The sequence below is a fragment of the Myxine glutinosa genome, chromosome 1 (assembly GCF_964187855.1).
Source record: "Myxine glutinosa chromosome 1, kmMyxGlut1.1, whole genome shotgun sequence".
Classification (NCBI taxonomy): Eukaryota; Metazoa; Chordata; class Myxini; order Myxiniformes; family Myxinidae; genus Myxine; species Myxine glutinosa.
Genome location: NC_136261.1, coordinates 29,877,991 through 29,901,583, shown reverse-complemented (window position 1 = coordinate 29,901,583; position 23,593 = coordinate 29,877,991).

The window sequence follows — 23,593 nt, the reverse complement described above, 5'->3', positions numbered from 1 at the left end:
GGAAGTTTCTCCCATCTCCACACAGGATCTCTGGAGCTCAGCCAGAGTGACCATCGGGTTCTTGGTCACCTCTATTAGCAAGGCCCTTTTCCCCCGATTGCTCAGTTTGGCCGGGTGGCCAGCTCTAGGAAGAGTCCTGGTTGTTCCAAACTTCTTCCATTTAAGAATTATGGAGGCCACTGTGCTCTTGGGAACCTTCAATGTAGCAGAGATTTTTTTTTGTAGGCTTCCCCAGATCTGTGCCTCGACACAATCCTGTCTCTGAGCTCTGCAGGCAGTTCCTTCGACCTCATGGCTTGGTTTTTGCTCTGATATGCATTGTCAGCTGTGAGACCTTATCTAGACAGGTGTGTGCCTTTCCAAATCATGTCCAATTAATTGAATTTACCACAGGTGGACTCCAGTCAAGGTGTAGAAACATCTCAAAGATGATCAAGAGAAATGGGAGGCACCTGAGCTAAATTTCAAGTGTCATAGCAAAGGGTATGAATACTTATGTCAATGTGATATTTCAGTTTTTTCTTTTTAATAAATTTGCAAAACGTTCTAAAATCCTGTTTTGTCTTTGTCATTATGGGGTATTGAGTGTAGATTGATGAGGGAAAAATGAATATAAACGATTTCAGCATAAGGCTGCAACATAACAAAATGTGAAAATAGTGAAGGGGTCTGAATACTTTCTGAATGCACTGTACATGGGCATATGCATGGATAGCCTAAGGGCATGGTAGCCAACAGCAGCATTTGAAGCCAGCAGGCCTCCATCTTGCAATACTCAGAACTTAAATAACCATCGTGTTTTCCTGAAATCCTCCAACTGATCATCTCTGCCACCGAAGGTGGATGGAGGTTATGTTTTCACGTCTGTTTGTCTGTATCTGTCAGCAGGATATCTCAAAATATTATGGACTCATTCGGACATAACGTAGTGGACAGGATGGGTTTGTGACAAGGATGAATTGATTCGATTTTGGTGAAGATCCAGATAAGCTAACCCAATAATTACCGAACCCCCAAAAAACTAACCCCTGAATGAGAATGACAGCCTCGCTTAAATAAATGCATATATGCACTTGCTTATAAAAATCGCAAGCATTGGTAAATTTTGTCAGCTTTCACTCCAGATTTGGACATTTATTTAGTCTACAGCATCCAATCTTCATATCCGAATCCAGATTTTGATGATATGCTTCAATTATATAATCATTATTATTAAGTTAAATTTTATTAAAAACCAACTCCAGAATGAGAATCATGGCCTCGCTTAAAAATGCATATATACACTTAGTCATAAAACCACTACATGTGGTAAATTTTGTCAGATTTCACTCCAGATTTGGACATTTATTTAGTCTACAGCATCCAATCTTCAGATCCAAATCCAGATTTTGATGATATGCTTCAATTATATAATCATCATTATCAAGTTCAATTTTTTTTTTTAACGAACCCCAGAATGAGAATCATGGCCTCACTTAAATAAATGCATATATACACTTAGTTATAAAATCACTAGATGTGGTAAATTTTGTCAGATTTCACTCCAGATTTGGCCATTTATTAAGTCTACAGCATCCAATCTAAATATCCGAATCCAGATTTTGATGATACGCTTCAATTGTGTCATGATAATCGATCGCGTTTCCAAGGCAAGGCACGTTTGAGTAAGCCGAAACAAAATGGTGGCTTAAAAACCCAGCTGAGCTGACCGAGATTGCGGGCTGCCATATTGGTAAGCCTTTTTCGGGTTTTTTTCTTCTCATGAACACCTCGTTAATCATCTTGGAAAAAAGGGTGTTATAACACACCAAACACCCAGTTTTCATCATTGCAATCTGTTGGAGGTCCTGGTGTATGCGTGCAAAGTTTGGGGCCGCTAGGTTTCATGGTTTTGGAGTTATGGAGGAGACAGACAGATGGATGGATGTACAGACGGACGGACACTGCTTTATTATTACAGAATATATATATATATATATATATATATATATATATATATATATATATACAATATATTTCTATATAAATCTAAATATATTTATGTGTGTATGTATATGCTATATGGGTGTATGCGTATGTGTATAGATGCATGTGTATACAGTAGTGGCCAAAGATATTGGCACCCTTGCACTTTTTTTTTTTCAAATAACTCACAATTTTCTCCAAAAATAAGTATAAATTGATCAAAATTCATTGAAACTACGAATTCATTGAAAGTTTGAACTTTTGCCGTGAACTCCCCTCCCAAGGGGGCCTTGCTCGTGCAATGGATCTCGATGACCACCACATTAGGGCACCGTCCTGTGTTGTGAGGGAAGGGTGGGTATGCGGATCCGAGTACTCAAGCCAAGCTGGGTCAAGATTGGAAGAAAAACTGGAGACATTCACAAACAAACACAAATGGCCAATTATAGTATCGATTTTAAAATGGTTTTGTTGAATTTTCCATAGATTCATAATCCGCCTAACCCTAACAACCCATGGGGAAATTTCAGTCAGATGATCCAGCTGCTTTACAACAATTTTACAATATTGGTGTTTATATCTTGGAGAGCTGGCAGAATGGCCTCGAGGAACACACACTCCTGTGTGAGGTCTAGTCTGGGTTCAAATCCTGACCCAACTAAAAACTGTCATCCCATTGTTTCACAGGCAGGGTGATTCATCAATGTGTGGGCCGTCCCTCAGATGGACGTTCGACTGGCGTCCCATCTGGCGGCATTAGTTGGTGGATGTTAAAGATACCATGGTGTCCTCAGCGAAGATTAGGCGAGCTATCGCCGGCACCCTCAACAAACTCCAAATTCCTACCCTAACTACTTAGTCGAACGTCAGGCCAGGCCAGCTGGTACAAGAAAGACTTGGGCCGAAAACCTGTCCCGGCCAACTTCTCAATAATGAACATGGGAATAATTGGGAAGATGAAGAAGATGAAGAAGAAGTGTTTATATTATCTTGGAGTTAAATTTAATGGCCTAAAAGATATCTATAAATGATGATCAACATTTCCAAACCAATTGGTCATAAATATGATATCCAAGAGATGCATCAGTCATTGCATGAACCTTTAAGTTCCTGTTATTCTCAAGTTCTTGAGCTTCTCACAGCTTTTGATATTTCCAATTCGAGGAACTATGGCATTCCAAGGTGGTTCACGTGGTTTATACATTCCGTTTCGCCATTTACGATTCCCCACCCACTCATCGTTGTACTTGAAAGGTTACCATTTGCTCATCTCTAACGCCGTAACATATGTTATGGTTCCTTTTACCCTCCAATTCTTATCCTTTCTGTGTGTAAGATAATCACACGTTTTTATTTCGCTTTTCCTGTAAGGCCCAGAAGGAGATGATGTGAAAATGCTAGGTTGTAAAAAGGGATGGTTGCATCAAAGTGTTACTGGTTAAAAACAGCAGATTATAATGTTTTGTTTCCAAATTCGAGGCATGCTTGTTTGGGGGTGGGGGACTTGATGGGATTTGGGGTAGGAGGGATAAGTGTACATTAACCCTCCAAGTATCGGCAAGGCACCGATCCTGACGGAAGCCAAACAGTTCAATCTTGGTTTCATCAGACCACAGAATCTTGCTTCTCACAGTCTGAGAGTCCTTTAGGTGCTTTTTTGCAAACTCCAAGCGGGCTTTCATGTGTCTTTCGCTGAGGAGAGGCTTCCGTCTGGCCACTCTGCCATAAAGCCCAGATCGGCGGAGTGTTGCAGTGATGGTTGTCCTTCTGGAAGTTTCTCCCATCTCCACACAGGATCTCTGGAGCTCAGTCAGAGTGACCATCGGGTTCATGGTCACCTCTCTTACCAAGGCCCTTCTCCCCCGATTGCTCAGTTTGGCCGGGCGGCCAGCTCTAGGAAGAGTCCTGGTTGTTCCAAACTTTTTCCATTTAAGAATTATGGAGGCCACTGTGCTCTTGGAAACCTTCAATGCAGCAGAATTTTTTTGTAGGCTTCCCCAGATCTGTGCCTCGACACAATCCTGTCTCTGAGCTCTTCAGGCAGTTCCTTCGACCTCACGGCTTGGTTTTTGCTCTGATATGCATTGTCAGCTGTGAGACCTTATATAGACAGGTCCTTCCAAATCATGTCCAATCAATTGAATTTACCACAGGTGGACTCCAATCAAGGTGTAGAAACATCTCAAAGATGATCAAGAGAAATGGGAGGCACCTGAGCTAAATTTCAAGTGTCATTGCAAAGGGTCTGAATACTTATGTAAATGTGATATTTCAGTTTTTTCTTTTTAATAAATTTGCAAAACTTTCTAAAATCCTGTTTTCTCTTTGTCATTATGGGGTATTGAGTGCAGATTGCACATTCATATTCATTCATTCATTCATTCTTTGTCATTATGGGGTATTGAGTGCAGATTGATGAGGGAAAAAATGAATTTAAGCGATTTCAGCATAAAGCTGCAACATAACAAAATGTGAAAAAAGTGAAGGGGTCTGAATACTTTCTGAATGCACTGTATATATATTATATATATATGGGGGTGAACTTACTTTTCAAGATGTCTTAGAACCAAAAGTTCATTGGAATTATGTTGAAATTATTCTAGATTTTGTTAATGTGATCTTTAAAAGAAACAAAAAACACATTTGATGTTTCGAAACAAATAAATTGATCCTTGAAAGTGATGTAAACTGATATCGAACTCAATTCATGGACAGTACTGTGTTAAACTCTGTGCGTTTTCCAGAAGTATCTCTTTATTTTGCACATTAGCCAAAAAAAATTTCAACAAAAACAAAAGTTAAATTACGACTGGGATTACGGACAGTAAAATTACAGTTCAGTACTTCGTGTAACCCCCACGAGCATTCAGGAGAGCACGTACATGTTGAGGCATGCTGTTCACGAGATTTGCCAAGGTTTGGACAGGAATCGCTTGCCATGCAGTGACAATAGCCTGCTGCAATTCACGCACAGAGGTCGGCTGCTGGAACAAGTTGTCGATTTGACGCGTTAATTCTGCCCACATGTTCTCTGTCGGATTCATATCCGGGGACATGGCAGGCCACTCCATATGCTCTACACCACGGTCAGCAAGAAAGTGTTGGATCATGCGAGCGCAATGAGGCCATGCATTGTCATCTTGGAAGACAAAGTTTCCTCGAAAGGCTGCACGAGCAAATGGAAGCAATGTTTCTTCCAGAATGGCCCTGTACTTGAACTGGTTCAGGTTTCCATTCAGAACAACCAGGTCAGTTTTGCCCCCTGCATGAAAAGCAGCCCAAACGGTCACCCCAACACCTCCAGCTTGGACTCTTGGCACTATACAATCTTTGTTGTAGGCTTCATGCACTTGTCTGCGCACTCGGACGCGGCCATCTTGACGATAGACCAGAAATCTAGACTCGTCACTGAAGGTCACGTGATTCCAGTGTCCTGGCTGCCATTGACGGTGCTCTCTGGCCCACTGCAATCGGCGCTGGCTGTGTTGTCTGGTCAGGCGTGGCTTTCTCAGGGGATGCCTGGCACGATAGCTTGCTTGAACCAGTCGTTGTTTGACTCGCCTTCTGGATACAGGCACATTTGTCAGTTGCTGCCACTCAGCCCTAAGCTGATTAGCTGACTTGGTACGGCCATTGCGGACTAACCGGTGCAGCTGGCGATCATCCCTCCTTGCGGTTCTGCGGGGACGTCCTGGCCTCGGTATGGGAATAGGGACACCCCTCTGAGCATTTCGTTTCGGGATCTTTGACACCTGACCTTGAGTCATGCCATACTGCCGAGCAATAGCACGCTGTTTCATGCTGTCATTTCGTAAAGCCACCACTCCATGACAAACAGCATTGTCGAGTTGACGGACCATCTCCAGAGGAAGCGGCAATAAATTTTGGAGACGTGCAGCAGTTGTTTTCAACTAATACAGAACGCAACAACCCTTGTATACCCGACTGTGAAGCCAATCGTCAAATGCACCTGTCCGTACATTTTGCCACACCACCTGTGATATAATCCTGTTGTTGAGTTCTTGCTGCGACAGACAATCAGTGACATGGTTCTTTTAACAAATAAATCACCAAAGTGTAAAAGAAACTCACCACATTGATATACTGAGTTAAGAAAGTAAACCTAAGTCAAGAAAAAAAAATATTCCATATTAAATGCCAAGTCTGTGTGTGTGTGTGTGTGTGTGTGTATATATATATGCATATACATGCACGCACACACACAAAACAGGTGTGTGTCAGCTAACCACATAATAACCACTTGGCATACTGTATACAAGTATGAGCACATAGAGAGAATGTATTCACACAAATGCACGCCAATGCATGCGCGTGTACACGTACACACACACACACACACACACACACACACACACACACACACACACACACACACACGCGCGCACACACACACACACACACACACACACACACACACACACACACACACACACACACACACCGCAGGAATGTTAATCAAACACATGCATATTAATGTTAATTAAGCAAAATAATCTGTGCAAATGAACAACGTTAATGCTTCAGTCACATTTGGCTCGGCGGCCGTAGGGTCTAAAAAAATCTACGGCCACTAGCAATTATAGGGCGGCCGCAGTATTTCCACGGTCACACAATGTAGCAATCACATATGTTTTTATTTTTCGGGTAGCCGCACGGGGTATTTAGAAATTGTGGAGACCGAAAACGTGGGGGTGCCGTACGGTCTTTGATTTGATGTCGCACGGTGACCTTAGGGCGTCCCTGCGGGGGCCATATAATTTTCAAGGCAGACGCAAGGTAGCCTCAAGGTGCCCGCAAGGCGACCGCAGGGGGGCCCTAAGGCGAACGTGCGGCCAGACGGACGGTAACGAGTGGGTATATATACCAGTTCTTTTTCATATGTATAACAGCACTTACAGTTGTCATGGCTACGGCTTGTCGAATTGCTACGGCCAACCTAGAAATGAAAAAAGTTATAACTCCGCGCTATAATTCCACGGCGACCCCTACGGCCTGTAAAAGATAGCCATACGCCCTAGGGCCACCTCAGAAACTCTGCGGCCGCCACACGTTCCTGTCAATTTAGGGGGGGTACGGCCGCCGTATCCTAGCCGTAGAGCATATGTGACTGAGGAGTAAGAGAGCAATGTTTAGCAACCTGCAGTCCTGGAGTGACATTACATCGGGCAATAGTTCACTGGTGATTGATGTTAACCACAAACCCTGGTATCATTTTACCTGGTCTGGAAGACTGGAATCCATCTGCCCACCTGCCAAGGCAGGAATTTGGACATGCAATTGCTGTTTGCCGACAGGACTTTCACACATCGTCCACACCACACATATATCCATGCTTTTATGAGAAGTCTAATCAGCAATTTGTGATCTCGTCGTTCGATTATGCTCGAATACAACAACAACAACAACAACAACAACAGGCATTTCAAGGCCATTTTCCCTGCTAGAGCGGGGGTTAGCTTTACGGGCCCCATGACAATCTTCTCCATTTTGCCCTATTTTCTGCATCTCCCCTTATTAACCCCCTTGCCCGCATTTCTTCTTCCAGCACCTTTAGCCAAGTCTTTCTCGGTCTTCCCCATGCTCGACTTCCTTCCACATTCATTTCCATCACTCTTCTCAACCAGTCACTTTCATCGTTCCTCAACACATGACCAAATCATCTCAACCTGTTTCTCCTCACAGCATCCATCACAGGCTCTATTCCCATCATCTTTCGCAATTCATCATTTGTCTTCCTCTCTCTCAACGATACTCCGCACATCCACCGAACCATTCGCATTTCCACCCTTTCCAGCCTTCGTTGGCTGGAATACAACATAATATGTTGTGTTATGTTTATTTTGTTTATTAGAAAATTTATAAAATATCATAATCCAGATCCGCATGCGGCTCTTCACTAAAATCTAATCAATTCGTCCTTGTCCCACACCGAACTCATCCACCAAGTTTCACCAAGATCTGTCCATAACCCTTTCAGATATCCTGCTCACAGACCGACAGACAAATAAACAGACAAACAGGGTTGAAAACGCAATCTCCATCCACCTTCGGTGGCGAAGGTAATTAAAAGCAAGGAAAAAAGAAAAGAAAAGTATGTCCCCGCATTATCTACATATCAACAAACAATGAATCAGTTTGCAGTTTTGTGTTTTAGGTATTTTGGAACGTTTACTACCAAAAACATTATCGAAACTGGGGATGTGGTTTGACCAGTCATGTTTTTTATGCTGATGCGATGTGCAGAAAAGTAAAAAAAATAAAAATAGAGTGCGACTAAAAGAAGTTTTGAGCAGTAACTTGTGAGCGACAATGTGCACAAAACGCGTTCTGACAAATGTTAATAAAAGAAGAGACATTTGCAATGTGGAAGGGTAAAATTGGAATTTTTGTTTTCATTCATCACGTAACTGGCGAACTGGCAGCTGTGATGGAGGCTGCGTGCCTTTCATCACATCCGTGTACATGGGGGAATCAAATCTCAGTGGAGATTAGGACGTGGCAAACGTCCGATTCTCATAAGGTATTTCAGATTGAGGTGAGAACCCTTTCTTTTTCACAAGGCATCACCAAGTCGAGTCAATTGGCATGAAGGGAATGCGACAAGCCATCAAAATTCAGACAGGAGGATGACCATTGGCACTTACAACGTATAAAATAATATATTTTGCTCCACCACTTCCGTCTGACGAGACGTCGAGAAATTACTTCCGGAAAATTACAAAATATTTGACCCACATGTCTAACCACCTTCGTTTGTTTCACACATCCTCACTCAACCAAACTTTCTCCTGATGTCCCTGCTCTCAAATGTTGTTTGTGTGCTTCCCCTTCTCTCCCCATCTTGTCTACCACTCCCCTTAATATATAGCTCCCCTTATTATATACTTTGTGTGTCTGTTTTGATTTTTTTTTTGTGTGATAAATGTTAGCTCTATCACGAGCCTCGATCCTGTATACAAAAAAAACAAAAAATAAAAAATAAAAAAACCTCCTTCCTTCCATAGCCACCACGTCTGCCCGGCCACCTGCCCTTTCAACAATGTTTGTCCCCTCTCTTCTTCTTTCATAAAAATTCTTTTTCTCATCTTATCCCCACTCGTGTACGTTAATACGTACTCGTAGATGGTCCCAAATATCGTTTACTTAGCACTTCGTTTGCTATCAAGTTCGTTACCCTTAAACAGCAAATCTGTAACACCCTGGAACACAGAGCAAAGTGAACTCTCAAAACTAATTCACACAATTAATTAAAATCCTATTATACCCTCTTTTAGAGTGGCAGGTCTAAAAACAGCTATCTAATTTGAAACAAGTCCTGTACTTTTTTTCTACTTGAGCATTATATCACAAATAGCTTGTGGAAAACAGGTTGATTCCAGGTTGTGGAAAACCCTCATAAGACCTTAAGCATAAATTTTCAGGCCCCAAATACCCAGTGCTCTAGAACAAGGGGCCAGGAGAGTGACAATTTTGACAAAAGTGTTCAGGTTACATGAGGTGGAAGTCATGCCAAGAGTTTGAAGAGCACGAAGGCTTGTGGTGTGTGCTTAAGAGAGTGGTGCTATATCAGTAAGCATAGGGATATCGCAGGAAGGATTCATCTATATATTACATTTACAAAAACGTTTTCATCCTATCACATACACAGCAGCATGTATGTATATTGTATATATATATATATATATATATATATATATATTTCTCTTTTCTTTTTCTGTATAATTCCAGCATATCCGTTGTTATCACATTCTATATATATACTGTATACCCTTGAAAAGGAACGGAATGGATCCATCGCCTTCCTGGACACCTGGGTGACAAGGGGTCCAAGAGGAAATTTGAACATCACTGTTTACGGGAAACCCACTCACACTGACCGGTACTTGGATTTTGACTCTTGCCATCCCATGGACCACAAACGAGCTGTTGTGCACACCCTCCTTAAAAGAGCACGTGGTTTACCATCGACAATCAATGATAAAAGGAGAGAGGTAAAACATCTACAAGACGTACTGAAGACCAATGGCTACCCGGACAGATTATTACCAAAATGGGATGCGAATCCTCGCAAAAGGTCTTTCACACAGGTACAACCAAAAGGTTATTGTGTTTTGCCTTTTGTGCCGGGGTTGTCCCAAAGGATTGGCAGAGTGTTAAAATTGGCAGGTGTGAGGGTAAGTTACAAACCTATGTTCACCATGAAACAGACACTGATGCATGTTAAGGATAAGCTTCCAAGGAATGACCGGGCAGGGGTGGTATACAGGGTACCCTGTGTTTGTGGGGCTGAATATATTGGTGAGACAGGGAGAACATTAAGACAACGTGTCAATGAGCATCGCAAGGCCTTCGAGTGCAACTTTCCAAAGAATTCTGCCATTGCCAAACATGGTCTTAAGGCTGGCCATGTTCCCCTATTGGATAATACCAGCATTTTGGGGGTAACCCCCAGTTAACGAAGAAGGAGGATTTTGGAGGCATTGCTTGTGGAGGAGTCTGTGGTGTCGCTCACACAGGTGTTGGACTTACCACTAGCTTTTGGCCCTCTCATGCAGAAACATACCAGGGAAACTGCATCACCAAGCATATAAATTATTACAAATCATGTTGTTTATTTTTCATCCATTTATTTGAATTATGCTACGTTTTGTTTGATTCAACGTGTGATTTAACGGTTGTTTTTTTATTATTATTATTATTATTATTATTATTTTTGTATACAGGATCGAGGCTCGTGAAAGAGTTAACATTTATCACACAAAAAAAAATCAAACAGACACATATAATAAGGGTAGCGGTAGACAAGATGGGGAGAGAAGGGGAAGCACACAACACAACATTTGAGAGCAGGGACATCGCGATATCTGTGGGAGGGAGAGGGCTTGGGGGGAGGAGGCGTGGGAAGGGGGGGAGAAGTATAAAACACAAGGACACTGCAAGGACTTCCAGGAAGGAAATTGGTATTCCAAAAAAGTGAATCTGGGGTGAAATTAGCGGGGGTAGAAAAGATGAAGGTTTTGGATGGGGGAAGATAAGAGATGGTGGTGAACAGCTGTTTTAAAGACCTGGAGGGTGGAGTGGGATTGAAGGGAGTGAGGGAGTTTGTTCCAGAGGTGGGAGAAAAGAGGAATGAAGGAGTGAAGGTGAGCAGAGAGTCTTGATTTTGGCAGTTTAACCATAAGAGGGTTGCTGGCAGATCTTGTGCGACCTGTAGGAATATTTTGGGGACAGAGCACAGAGAGAGCTGGGGAAGCAAGGCCAGAGAGGAGTCGGTAGAAGACAGAAAGACCACCAACCTGCCTGCGGTGAGTAAGTGAAAGGCCTTCGGAGTTGGCTTCATCGCGGGGGATTCCAATGATTCTGAAAGCTTTGGTTTCAACAGCGTGAAGCCGAGCTAGGTGTGAGGCAGGATCACCGGCCCAGAGGGGAGAACAGTATTCCATTGAGCTGCGGATGAAAGCCTTGTACGTGGTGAGGAGCTCAGGTGTGCCAAGGAAGGACTTCGCACGACGGAGGATGCCCAGTCGGCGACTGGCTTTGGAGGCCAGATTTGAAATGTGGTTTTCCCAGGAAAGATCATGGCAGATAGTGAGACCCAAAAGCTTGAGTGACAGAACTTCTTGGAGAAGATTATTCAGAAAGTGGATGGGAGGGTTGTCCAGTTTTGATGCAACATCCCAAGGTGTGGTTTCAGTGGTGCAACGGTTTTGATGTACGGTTTAAATTTGAATGGCACGAGTTGTTCCAGAAAAGCATTGATTGGTGGTTCGGTGTCCCCACCCTTTTTGCCTTGTATAAGGGAGGTTATCGAGTTGTTTTGCTTTACTCTTGAGAAAGGTCAGTGGATGCACGTTTATTCGTTTTGCTGCTGGAAACGCTGAGCAGTTGTTTGTTTGCTCATTAAAGGTTGGAGAACTAAAAATGGATTCATTTGATATATATATACAGTGGAACCTTGACTTACGAGTTTAATTCGTTCTGTGACCGAGCTCGTAACTCAAATTGCTCGTATCTCAAATCAAATTTCCCCATTGAAATGCATTGAAATGCTATTAATCCGTTCCAGCCCGCCAAAAACCACACCAATTTTTTTTTAAATATACAGTATATATAAAAATATCTCGCGCTTTATATTTCACCTGTATGCAGCATACAAGTTGGCAGGATGGCCTGGACTGGAGGTACGCACACTTGACTCTAAAGTCTAAACTGTCCAGCCTGGGTTTGAATCCCGACCCAGCTATAACCTGTCATGGGTGAATCACAGGCAGGGTGATTCATCAATGTGTGTACCGCTAAACTGGGCGCCCCGTTTGCGTCCCATTAGTTGTTGGATGTTAAGGATCTCACCGTGTTTTCCACAAAGAGAAGGCGAGCTATCGCCGGCACTCTGAACAAGTTGTGGCCTGGCATGCTCTTCTCCTCTGCCGTTATATACGTCCTCCTCGGCACCTCGCTCATGTTTTTCGACGATTGCGTGTTTTATATCCAAGCACAAGTTTTATATAAAACACGACGATTGCGTGTTTTATATCCACAAGTTGTGGCCTGGCATGCTCTTCTCCTCTGCCGTTATATACGTCCTCCTCGACACCTCGCTCATGTTTTTCGACGATTGCGTGTTTCATATCCAAGCACATCATCCTCTTCTTCTTCTCAGTACCGTGTTTTCCACAAAGAGAAGGCGAGCTATCGCCGGCACTCTGAACAAGTTGACGGCAGAGATACTGTACTTGCACGGCAAGATAACCACGTGACCAGAACCCACCTGGTGGCGTAAACTCAAAATAACCAACATGCGAAAACAAAAATGCAGCGCTATACGACAGAGATACTGTACTTGCACGGCAAGATAACCATGTGACCAGAACCCACCTGGCGGCGTAAACTCAAAATAACCAACATGCGAAAACAAAAATGCAGCGATATACGGCAGAGATACTGTACTTGCACGGCAAGATAACCACGTGACCGGGTGGCGAAAGCTCGTAACTCGGATCTCGGCTCGCATCTCAAAGCAATAAACCGCCCGAGCGACGGCTCGTATCTCGAAAAACTCGTAAGTTGGGGCACTCGTAAGTCAAGGTTCCACTGTATATATATATATATATTGTTGTGGATATGGGATTTGGCCTCCATCCATATCCGCTTGTAAATATTCCCCTATTTCCCCAATACTCCCCAACTATCCCCAATCCCCCATTCCCTAGTCCCATTGTCTGTAAACAACACTCTGTAGAACCGACCTTCCCCTTTTTCCCCCATTAAATGTCGTGCCCAGGTTCACCGCATCTCACGTAGACAACTATAGGACATCTTGCTAGTTATTCTTAGTCTATGTCAGTTAAGGACTCGTTTCCATTAATTCTGACTCTTCGTTGCACCAGAATGTGATTGTATGGCACCAGTAGTGAGTTTAGGACCTCCCCATACCTCCTCCCATCTTCCTCATGAAACTACAACAACAACAACAACTACAACAACAGCGCGCGGGGAGTGTGCGTCCTCACTCCGGCTTGGTTAGCCGCCATTGCCCACGTGCTCCGACGGGGTTACCACGAAGGGGCTGACTGTCGGCCCCTCGTCAAGGGCGGAGCCCGGTAACCCCCCGCACCCAATAAGAAGCAATGGGCCGATTCCATCTGGGGCGGAGCTAACGAGCCGAGGGCGTGTCACTCCCCGCTGGATATACGCAGCGACTTACCGGACGTGACGTCAGATGCGCCCCCAGCTTGAAGAGAACCAGACGCCACCTCCAGCGCGACGATACCTCCCTGCATCTTTTGGACCGCGCTATCCTGTCCCTGAGCCAAGGTGCACCTTGTGCTGTCCATCGACTACCTGCCCTTCCTTGCCATCAATCCCTGTGTGAGTCAGTCTTGTCCTGTTTATCTGTGGTCTGTCGGGGCTACTATAAGACCGTGATTAAGTGCCCACCTTCCTATGCTGTACCTCTTGTCCTTGTAGTCTAAACGTTCCGCATACAAATATTATAACCTCCTCCGGAGGTCTTGAGAACTGTACCCCTGGTGTCGTGTCATTTAAACCCAGCCGTTGTGTCCTTTCCTTAATTGATTTAGCGTAGCGCGACTCGGCCAACGTTCGAGTATAATCGGGTAAACTGTGCAGACGCGGTCATACCAAACCGCTCGGTAAACTAACATCCAAAACCGCGTCTGTAACAATATATATATATATATATATATATATATATATTTTCTATATGTGTGTGTGTGTGTGTGTGTGTGTGTGTGTGTGTGTGTGTGTGTGTGTGTGTGTGTGTGTGTGTGTGTGTGTGTGTGTGTGTGTGTGTGTGTGTGTTTATCCAGCACCCTCTCCATCTCTCAAAACGATTTTTTCTTCCTCGATTTACCCACCGCCATTTGTTGCAGATATAACATATGGCGGGCCCCCAATTGCATCCTAGTGATACACGTGGAGACGAGCACAGGAATGCCAATAAGAACGAGGTCAAAAAATTGAAACACAGGAAGGAGTGGGGAGAATAATGGTGCTGTATTTTCAAAAGGGAAGAAGTGGTGAGGGCAAAATATCAAGGTAAGAGAAAGTGAAATTGAAGTAGAGAATGAAAGAAAGGTTGTGTTTATACTGTTTCAATATGCAAAGGAGTTGTGATGGTGTGCAAGAACAGATGAATGCATGCGATTACAATGTGAAGAATGGAAAGGAGAAAAGGACATTGGGGTTACTCAGCACGAAGGCTCATCGCTAGGGACGTAACCTGGCAAGCCTATTCACTTTTTCTTTCAAGACTAAATCATTCCATGGTCTCCAGCAACTTGCTAACGGGGAAAACAGAGCAGCCCGTTATTTCTGCCACAATAAAGACAGTGAGAAGTGCAGAGAAGGAAATGGGCGAGGCAGTGAGGATTGGATGAACAAGGAAGGAAGAGGAGCGAGACAGTCAGTCACTGTTGGACGTTTGGGTGCCGCCTGGGAAGGGGAGAGGGACGGGGAGCTGGCCCTTCTAAGCTCTGCTGTGCAGGAAATCGCGAAAGGAGATTACCGTTTGGAGTAGATTACCCCCAGAGTAGAAGCATCTGCCACCTTTTTACATTAACAATTTAGAGGATTAACTTGCAAAAAAAATGACCACCCCAAGTCAATAAAAGAACTGTGCATTATCCAGATCTTACAATGTGTTGTAATGCTATAAAATTCTTGTTTTTAACATTACTCTGTATGTCTACCTGTCGCTTCGCTGACGCATTTACAAAAAGATGTTGCATGTCTTTCTGTGAATCTCAATGAGGATGTAAAATGAAGTGAAACACACGAAGAGTTGTTGTTATCTCATGCACGTGAAGTGAAAAGTGGGGATAAGCAACTAGTTCACTTCTGCCTGTCTGTCTATCTGTCTGTCTGTCTACAAACATCAGTTTATGATCGGGGAACAACTTTGATTCAAATGAACGTTATATTTTGTACACAAATTAGAAAACAAATCTGTAGTTTAGCAGTATTTAAGCTCTGAATTTGGCCTTATCACGCATGTGCAGAGAGAAGTGATTTAAAAAATAAAAAAAACCTTTTTACCCTGTCTGCCACCCTGTCTGTTTTGGGTCTTCAGGGTGTTTTTGGTCTTTGGTGTCTTCAGGGGCTTTTGGGTCTCAAGGATCTTTTGGTTCCTCTGGGTCTTTAAGGGTCTTTGGGGTCTACAGGGTGTTTTGGGTCTTCGGGGTATTTTGGGTCTTCGGGGTCTTTTGGATCCTTCGGGCCTTTAACGGTATTTTGTGTCTTCAGGGTGTTTTGGGTCTTCGGGGTCTTTTGGGTCTTCAGGGTTTTTTGTATCCTCCGGGCCTTTAATGGTATTTTGGGTCTACAGGGTGTTTTGGGTCTTCGGGGTATTTTGGGTCTTCAGGGTCATTTGGGTCTTAAGGGTCTTTTTGAGCCTCAGGGCCTTCAAGGGTATTTTGGGTCTTCAGGGGTCTTGGTGGTCTTAAGGGTCTTGGGGGACTTAAATGGTCGTCAAAGGTCTGAGGGGTCTCAGCAGTCGAAACGTAATTAAGAGTGTGTTAATTTTATTTGAAGAAGAAGACGTTTTGGTCGCATATAAACATACATACTGTTGCGGATATGGGATTTGGCCTCCATCCATATCCGCTTGTAAATATTCCCCTATTTCCCCAATACTCCCCAACTATCCCCAATCCCCCATTCCCATTGTCTGTAAACAACACTCTGTAGCCCCGACCTTCCCCTTTTTCCCCCATTAAATGTCGTGCCCAGGTCCACCGCATCTCACGTAGACAACTTTCGGACATCTTGCTAGTTATTCTTAGTCTATGTCAGTTAAGGACTCGTTTCCATTAATTCTGACTCTTCGTTGCACCAGAATGTGATTGTATGGCACCAGTAGTAAGTTTAGGACCTCCCAATACCTCCCCGCATCTCTTCCTCATGAAACAACAACACCAACAACAACAACAGCGGCGCGGGGAGTGCGCGTCCTCACTCCGGCTTGGTTAGCCGCCATTGACCATGTGCTCCGACGGGGTTACCACGCAGGGGCTCACTGTCAGCTCCTCGTCAAGGGCGGAGCCCGGTAACCCCCCGCACCCAATAAGAAGCGGCGGACCGATGCCATCTGGGGCGGAGCTAACGAGCCGAGGGCGTGTCACTCCCCGCGGGACATGCGCAGGAAGACGGAGGTGACGTCAGATGCGCCTCAGCTACGAAGAAGAAAGGACGCCACCTCCTAGCGCTGAGAGATACCTCCCGCATCTCTGGACCGGACCGGGTCGATTCTGCCCCTGAGCCAAGGTGCACCTTGAGCCATCGACTACCTGCCCTTCCTTGCCATCAATCCCTGTGTGAGTCAGTCTTGTCCCGTTTGTCTGTGGTCTGTCGGGAATAAGATAAGACCGTGTATAAGTGCCCACCTTTCTGTGCTGTACCTCTTGTGCCGTGTAATCTAAACGTTCTGCATACCCAATATTATATCCTCCTCCGGAGGTCTTGAGAACTGTACCCCTGGTGTCGTGTCATTTAACCCAGCCGTTGTGTCCTTTCCTTCATTGATTTAGCATAGCGCGATTCGGCCAACGTTCGAGTGTAATCGGGTAACTTGTGCGAACACGGCGGCCATTCCGCTCGGCCCATCATAACATCTAAGTCGTGTCCGTAACAATACAAACCGACATAACGACACAACCATATACGTTTGCTCCATTATAATAAAGAGATATGCTCATTGAATGGTACATTTTCTGTGGAGGTGATGTGAGCAAATTCATTTGGCCAAATCCCTCGACAGTTAGCTTTCGTGCTTCGACCTTGACACAGGTCAGGTTTGTGTAGAATCCAGATTAAGATTCCTATTTGATTTACCCTGTGTTTTGTGTATTCGGAATTTATTTAAATAATTCATTGACGTGTTTATTGCTTCCCCAATGACTTAAAGTCGTTTTCTTTTTTAAGTCGTGAGTGTAGGAGAAAATCTCCCGGGAGTTTGATAGCATGAGCGGAGGAAAGAAGGGAGGAGCAAAAGGGTTTAAAAAAAGGAGGGAATGAGGAGGGAAGCATGGCTGCACAAATTCTGTGGATGAGCGACATTTTGTTCGCTCATCAGTATTACGCAGTCAGAATGCAGCAAAACGCATTTGTTGTTCGTGCAATAAATAAATAAATAAAATAGGCCTCGGCAATCAGATGTGGACAAAATAAATAAACAAGGAAAATATGTCACATCTCACCTGTTTTCATGTTTACAGAATTTGATGGTAAAACTATTACAATGAGAAAAGGACATGGTAGAGAGCATACCTCCACCAGGCTAACAGTTTATGTTTGTATCCCACCGATAGGCCGGATCTGCACCAAAATCTAATCGGCTTAATCTTGTGACCTACCCAACTCATCCACCAAATTTTGTCACACACCATCCACAAATGTTTGAGATATCGTGCAATATATGGTTTTTTTTAATACCATCTCTCAATAGCAAAGAATCACTTTAAAAATTATTGTATCATCAACAAAATCAACCCAATTCGTACTTGTCACACACTGTACTTTCCCATCAGGTTTTGCCTGAATTCGTCCAAAAATATGAGCTATTCTGCTCACAGACAAACAAGAAGACGTCATGCAGAGCACGATACTTGCAAAACACCCCCCCCCCCACCCCCGAAAAAAGGTTGCAATGGATTCTGCAAATTGTCCATTTCATCAAGATTAAAATTGACGATCTTGATCAAAGCTCGGGTCAATAGGATGAAAATTGACGATTTTTAGATGACAATTTATGATTTTAAGAGTTTGACCTAGAGTCGACCTATTGACCTCAAAAATAGTTGGTTTCCCAATTTAGTGACTCGATATGCAAATGCTGTTCAATTTTCAAGTCAATCAGGTGAAAATTGACGGCTTTTCAGATGAAAATTGATGATTTTTACTCCCGCCAGGGAGTAATGCATTCGATCGTGTCCGTCCGTGCGTGTGTGTGTTCGTGTGTTTGTAAACAAGATATCTGGAAAAGTTCTGAACGGATTTGGATGAAAGTTGGTGGGATGATTGCCCTTGGGATAAGGAAGAATTGATTAGTTTTTGGTGAAGCTCAGGATATTATTCCAGATCCAGGAATCTTTTGAAGGATTTTTTTTACCATTGGAAGATAGGGCTCAGCAGCGGCCACCCACGACGGGAGTATGCGCTCTACTGGTTGAAGTTTGACTTTGAGTTGACCTTTGACCTCAAAAATAGTTATTTTTCCAATTTATTTACTCAATATACACATGCTGTTCAATTTTGAAATCAATCGGATTTAAAATGGCGATTTTAGAAATTTGACCTCCAGATGACCTTTGACCTCTAAATCAATAGGCTTCTCAATTGGGACGACCTCTACAACTTGGTGAAGTTTCGTGCCGATCAGTTTAGAATTGTGACCTGTAAGCCAGGGACAAACAGACAAACAAACAAAGACAGAATAACAAAAGCAACCGACCAATATAATACTTGAAAAATCTTCGATTTTGCAAGTAACAAACATGGATGAAAAACATAACCTCTGTAACCACCATCCACCGCGGAGTTAAAATTAAGATATCAAAAGCGAATTTGGAATGAATGAGAATATCTTAATTCATTACATACGGGATATATATATATTTATTTATTTATCTTGAATGAAAATATTAAAAATTATACTCCCAGCAGCTTTGCACCCGACAAGACAAATTTGCAAGGCACTGGAAAATTGTGAAACCCATTATCCCAATGGATAAAATGGTGGTATTTATTTACATTTACTCGTCGTCCCTCGGCATTACCTGTTGATGATTTTGTACAGTTCTGATTTATCTGCCTGCTTTGTCATCATTGATTTCCCCACCATGATCGAGGCTCGTGGAAGAGCTAGAGCAGAATGCAAGGGAACAACATGGGAATGGGAAAACACCAACAGTAGAGTAGAAGTGAGAATGACAGTGAGATCAAGGAGAGGACACATGGAGTGAAAAAGCTGAATGAAACACAGCAAGAAGAGGAAGACGGTGGGGACAGAACAGAAAAGGAACAAATGAACTAACAACTGAAAAGAACTGTGGGAGATGGGAAGAAAAATCACAACTTGAGCGAAGTCGACATGGTACGCCATTGCAAATCCCTGCGCTTCCCACCTATAAAATTTTAAGTTTAAAAAAAGCCTTCTATTTTGACCCTCGTGATCCGAAAATCCCCACACACTGGGGCATGAAGGTCAGCTATAAAAAAGTCGTTAGATATTTCATGTTTCCCAATGTCGATTGCGAATACAGTTTCGTTAAAAATGTCAGTGTGGCCGTTAAAAATGTCAAAAAGTGTGCCCCTTAAAAATGTCAAAGTGTGGCCGTTAAAAATGTCTAAAAGTGTGGCCGTTAAAAATGCCTAAAAGTGTGGCCATTAAAAATGTCCAAAAGTGTGTCCGTTAAAAATGTCTAAAAGTGTGGCCGTTAAAAATGTATAAAAGTGTGGCCGTTAAAAATGTCTAAAAGTGTGCCCCTTAAAAATGTAAAAAGTGTGGCCGTTAAAAATGTCTAAAAGTGTGGCCGTTAAAAATGTCTAAAAGTGTGGCCGTTAAAAATGTCTAAAAGTGTGGCCGTTAAAAATGTCTAAAAGTGTGGCCGTTAAAAATGTCTAAAAGTGTGTCTGTTAAAAATGTCTAAAAGTGTGTCCGTTAAAAATGTCAAAATGTGGCCGTTAAAAATGTCTAAAAGTGTGGCCATTAAAAATGTCTAAAAGTATGGCCGTTAAAAATGTCAAAAAGTGTGGCCGTTAAAAATGTCAAAAAGTGTGGCCGTTAAAAATGTCAAAAAGTGTGGCCGTTAAAAATGTCAAAAAGTTGGCCGTTAAAAATGTCTAAAAGTGTGGCCGTTAAAAATGTCAAAAAGTTGGCCGTTAAAAATGTCTAAAAGTGTGGCTGTTAAAAAATGTCAAAAAGTGTGGCCATTAAAAATGTATACAAGTGTGGCCGTTAAAAATGTCAAAAAGTTGGCTGTTAAAAATGTCTAAAAGTGTGGCTGTTAAAAAATGTCAAAAAGTGTGGCCATTAAAAATGTCTAACAGTGTGGCCGTTAAAAATGTTTGTTTTTTGGGGTATTTGACCTTTTGACCCCACCCCAGGCCCCAGAGGCAGGGCCAACAATGATACTGCTCTCACACCTTATTACCAAGTGGTGATTATAACTACCTAGTTTGGTGAGTTTCTGCACAACCGTTTAGGAGCAGATAGCATGACGGACAGACAGACAGACGGAGCAGATTACAATATCCTCCAATTTTTTTTCAAAAAGTGCGAGGATAATAACCTGGAAAAAGAGAGTGCTTGGGAATTGGGTCATTGGGGTCAGATTAGGACGACAGCCCCTTTTTGCGAATGATTCTTATTTCTATCACTTAACTCAACAAAGTTATCAAGCTGTGACGTTTACCCTTCCCTGCTTGTAAGAAGATTCCACTGGGAATTCTCAATTGCAATAGCATTCAGCTGTTTAATTTCACACGAATCGACATGAAAGCGGAAGTGTTACAAATTACCCCATTTGTGTACCATAACTGGCGATGTGCTCAGCTCAAAAGATGGATGGACACGAGTTTGCGACCTACTGGTGTCAAATCAAGATAGAGATCGACACCGAGTGCAACGGCCGGATGAGCTGCTAAGTTGTACAATACGAGGTGCTTTGTCAAGACGACTTCCCTTCCCAAAAGGACTTCAATATAGGAGACAATTAGACCCATCAAGCCTGCACTCTGGTTGTTTGTTGTCCATGTTCTATCGTTTTTAAATGCCGGCAAATAAGGAAGGAAGCAGGCCACACCGTTTATAAAGTATTTGGTCTGACTCGGCCAGGATTCAAACCGCCAAACTTCCAGGCTCGGAGCAGATGTTTTTTGCTGTGTGATGTTTACATTTCTATAATTCTATGTGGAGAAAAATAAAATCAGTTCAATAAGTTGAAATTTTCTTTGTACATTTGAAGGTGATGTATATGAAGTAACAAATTTTATGTTTTTTGAGAGAGGTCAAGATGCCAACCGACTTTTTGCCCCTGAGTCCCAACATTACAGTAGGCCCATGCGACCTCACTGGAAGCTCACAGCCCAGAGGAACCACCAGAGCCTCCAGGCTTTCAGCCAACATCCACTGTTTTTTCCCCTCATTTTTGCCGTGTGTGGAACTGCCTTCTGGAGAAGATTCAACCATTTCATGTCATCCCCCATCCAAACCCACAATCTTTTATATACACGCATTAGCCCTTCCTAATCCAAAACTAACTTGCAGTTTACTATTTCTTCTGCAGCTCACTGTCTGTCTCTCTCATTCTTTTCCTGGCCATTCTTCCCTTGCTTCTCAAGTCCAACTCAAGCCTGCTGTCAGTACGTTGCCATTTTTCCTCCACCTACTCGTTGGTCCACCTATTTTTCCTCTTTTTCCTCCGCCTACTCGCTGGTCCAGAAGCCTAGATTTTAGGAATCAGAGATCGAGTGGAGAGGAAATGTTAAATAGCTGTCTGTATTCTTCAGATACACCACATGACAACACATGATGAGAGAGAGACAGCGAGAGACAGAGAGACAGAGAGACAGAGAGAGATTTTGACTTCATAGATGTGCCTTCAGGTCCTGTACTCCACATTCATTGACAAATCCACAAAGCAATTGCCAACGGATGAGTTACTGGGACTCTCCTGTCAGATGAGTGGATGGTCTTTTGAAATATGGGGTCCAAGATACCATGCATCGAATGCAATGTATCATTTCAAACCGCAAGTTAATCTGGAACATCTCTTATGGCAACAAACAAATTGAAATGAAGTACAAAACGAGTACATCCGATCATTATCTTTGAAATTTACCTTTGAAGATGGCTCTCACCACTGTGACCATCATGTATCATAAGGATGAGCACATGATACATGTGGTGGACAAATGGCAGAGAGCAAGTAGACAAGCGGTGGACTACGGTAACAGGTAAGGTTTATATGGCGCACTCGTTCAGTAGATCCATCAGCTACTCTGCTACTGCACTGGACGGCATCAGCTCACGTGTCCTAAAAATCTGCCCTTTTCTGCCTGTCATTTCGGCTAGATCTTCAATCTACTTGAAAACCTGTCAACATCAATGCACGACATAAAGAGGTGCAAAAACACATCCCATCAACGACATACCTATCAGCTTTACTTCCAATCATCAGCAAGGTCAAGGAATCCATCATCGCAGTCGATATGAAATCCTTCCTTTTCTCCAACCTCATCTCAGATCAGAAATCTCCAACCTGAACTTCATCAATGATTTATCTGACTCTCTGGAAAATCCTCTTTATCTATTTACTGATGACTCCACCCTCTGCCGTGACATCCCGAGCTGGTCAAACACTTGGAATACATATTTCAATCCTGACAAATCCCACATTCTCAACCATCTCTCTCCGAAAGGACTGTCTGGCAACCCCTCCAACTCCACCCCTCCATCTACTTTCTTAACAATCCTCATGACGCAGTTCTGGGTCTCACTATGGTCTTTGATCATGATCTTTCTTGGGAAACTACATTTCAACATTGGCCTCCAAAGCCAACCGCTGACTAGGCATCCTCCGTCTTACACAAAGTCCTTCCTTGGCACACCTGAACTCTTATCCACCTACAAGGCCTTCACCCTAAACTTTATGGAATACTGCTCTCCCCTCTGGACTGACTCCCCTGTCTCGCATCTTGCTCAGCTTGACGCCGTGGAAACAAAGTCCTTCAAAGATCATTGGCATCTCCCGCAATGAAGCCCGAGTGTATGGGCTTAGCATTTCGCTATCGCCGATAGATCGGTGGGTGGTCTCTCTATTTTTTACCGCCTCCTTTCTGGTCTTGCACCCTCTGCTCTTTTAATGCTTTGTTCTCCCACCCAGGTTTCTGCAGGGCCCCCATTGTCCACCATTAACCCCCTTTTGGTGAAACTACCTAAATCCAGGATCACTGCTATCCTCCACTCATTCGTTCCTCTTTTTTCCCCCACCTGTGAAATCAAATACCACATGCTCTTCAATCTCAATCTTCCAGGTCTTCAAAGACAGCTGTTCACCACCATCTCAGATCAACCACAATCCAAGAT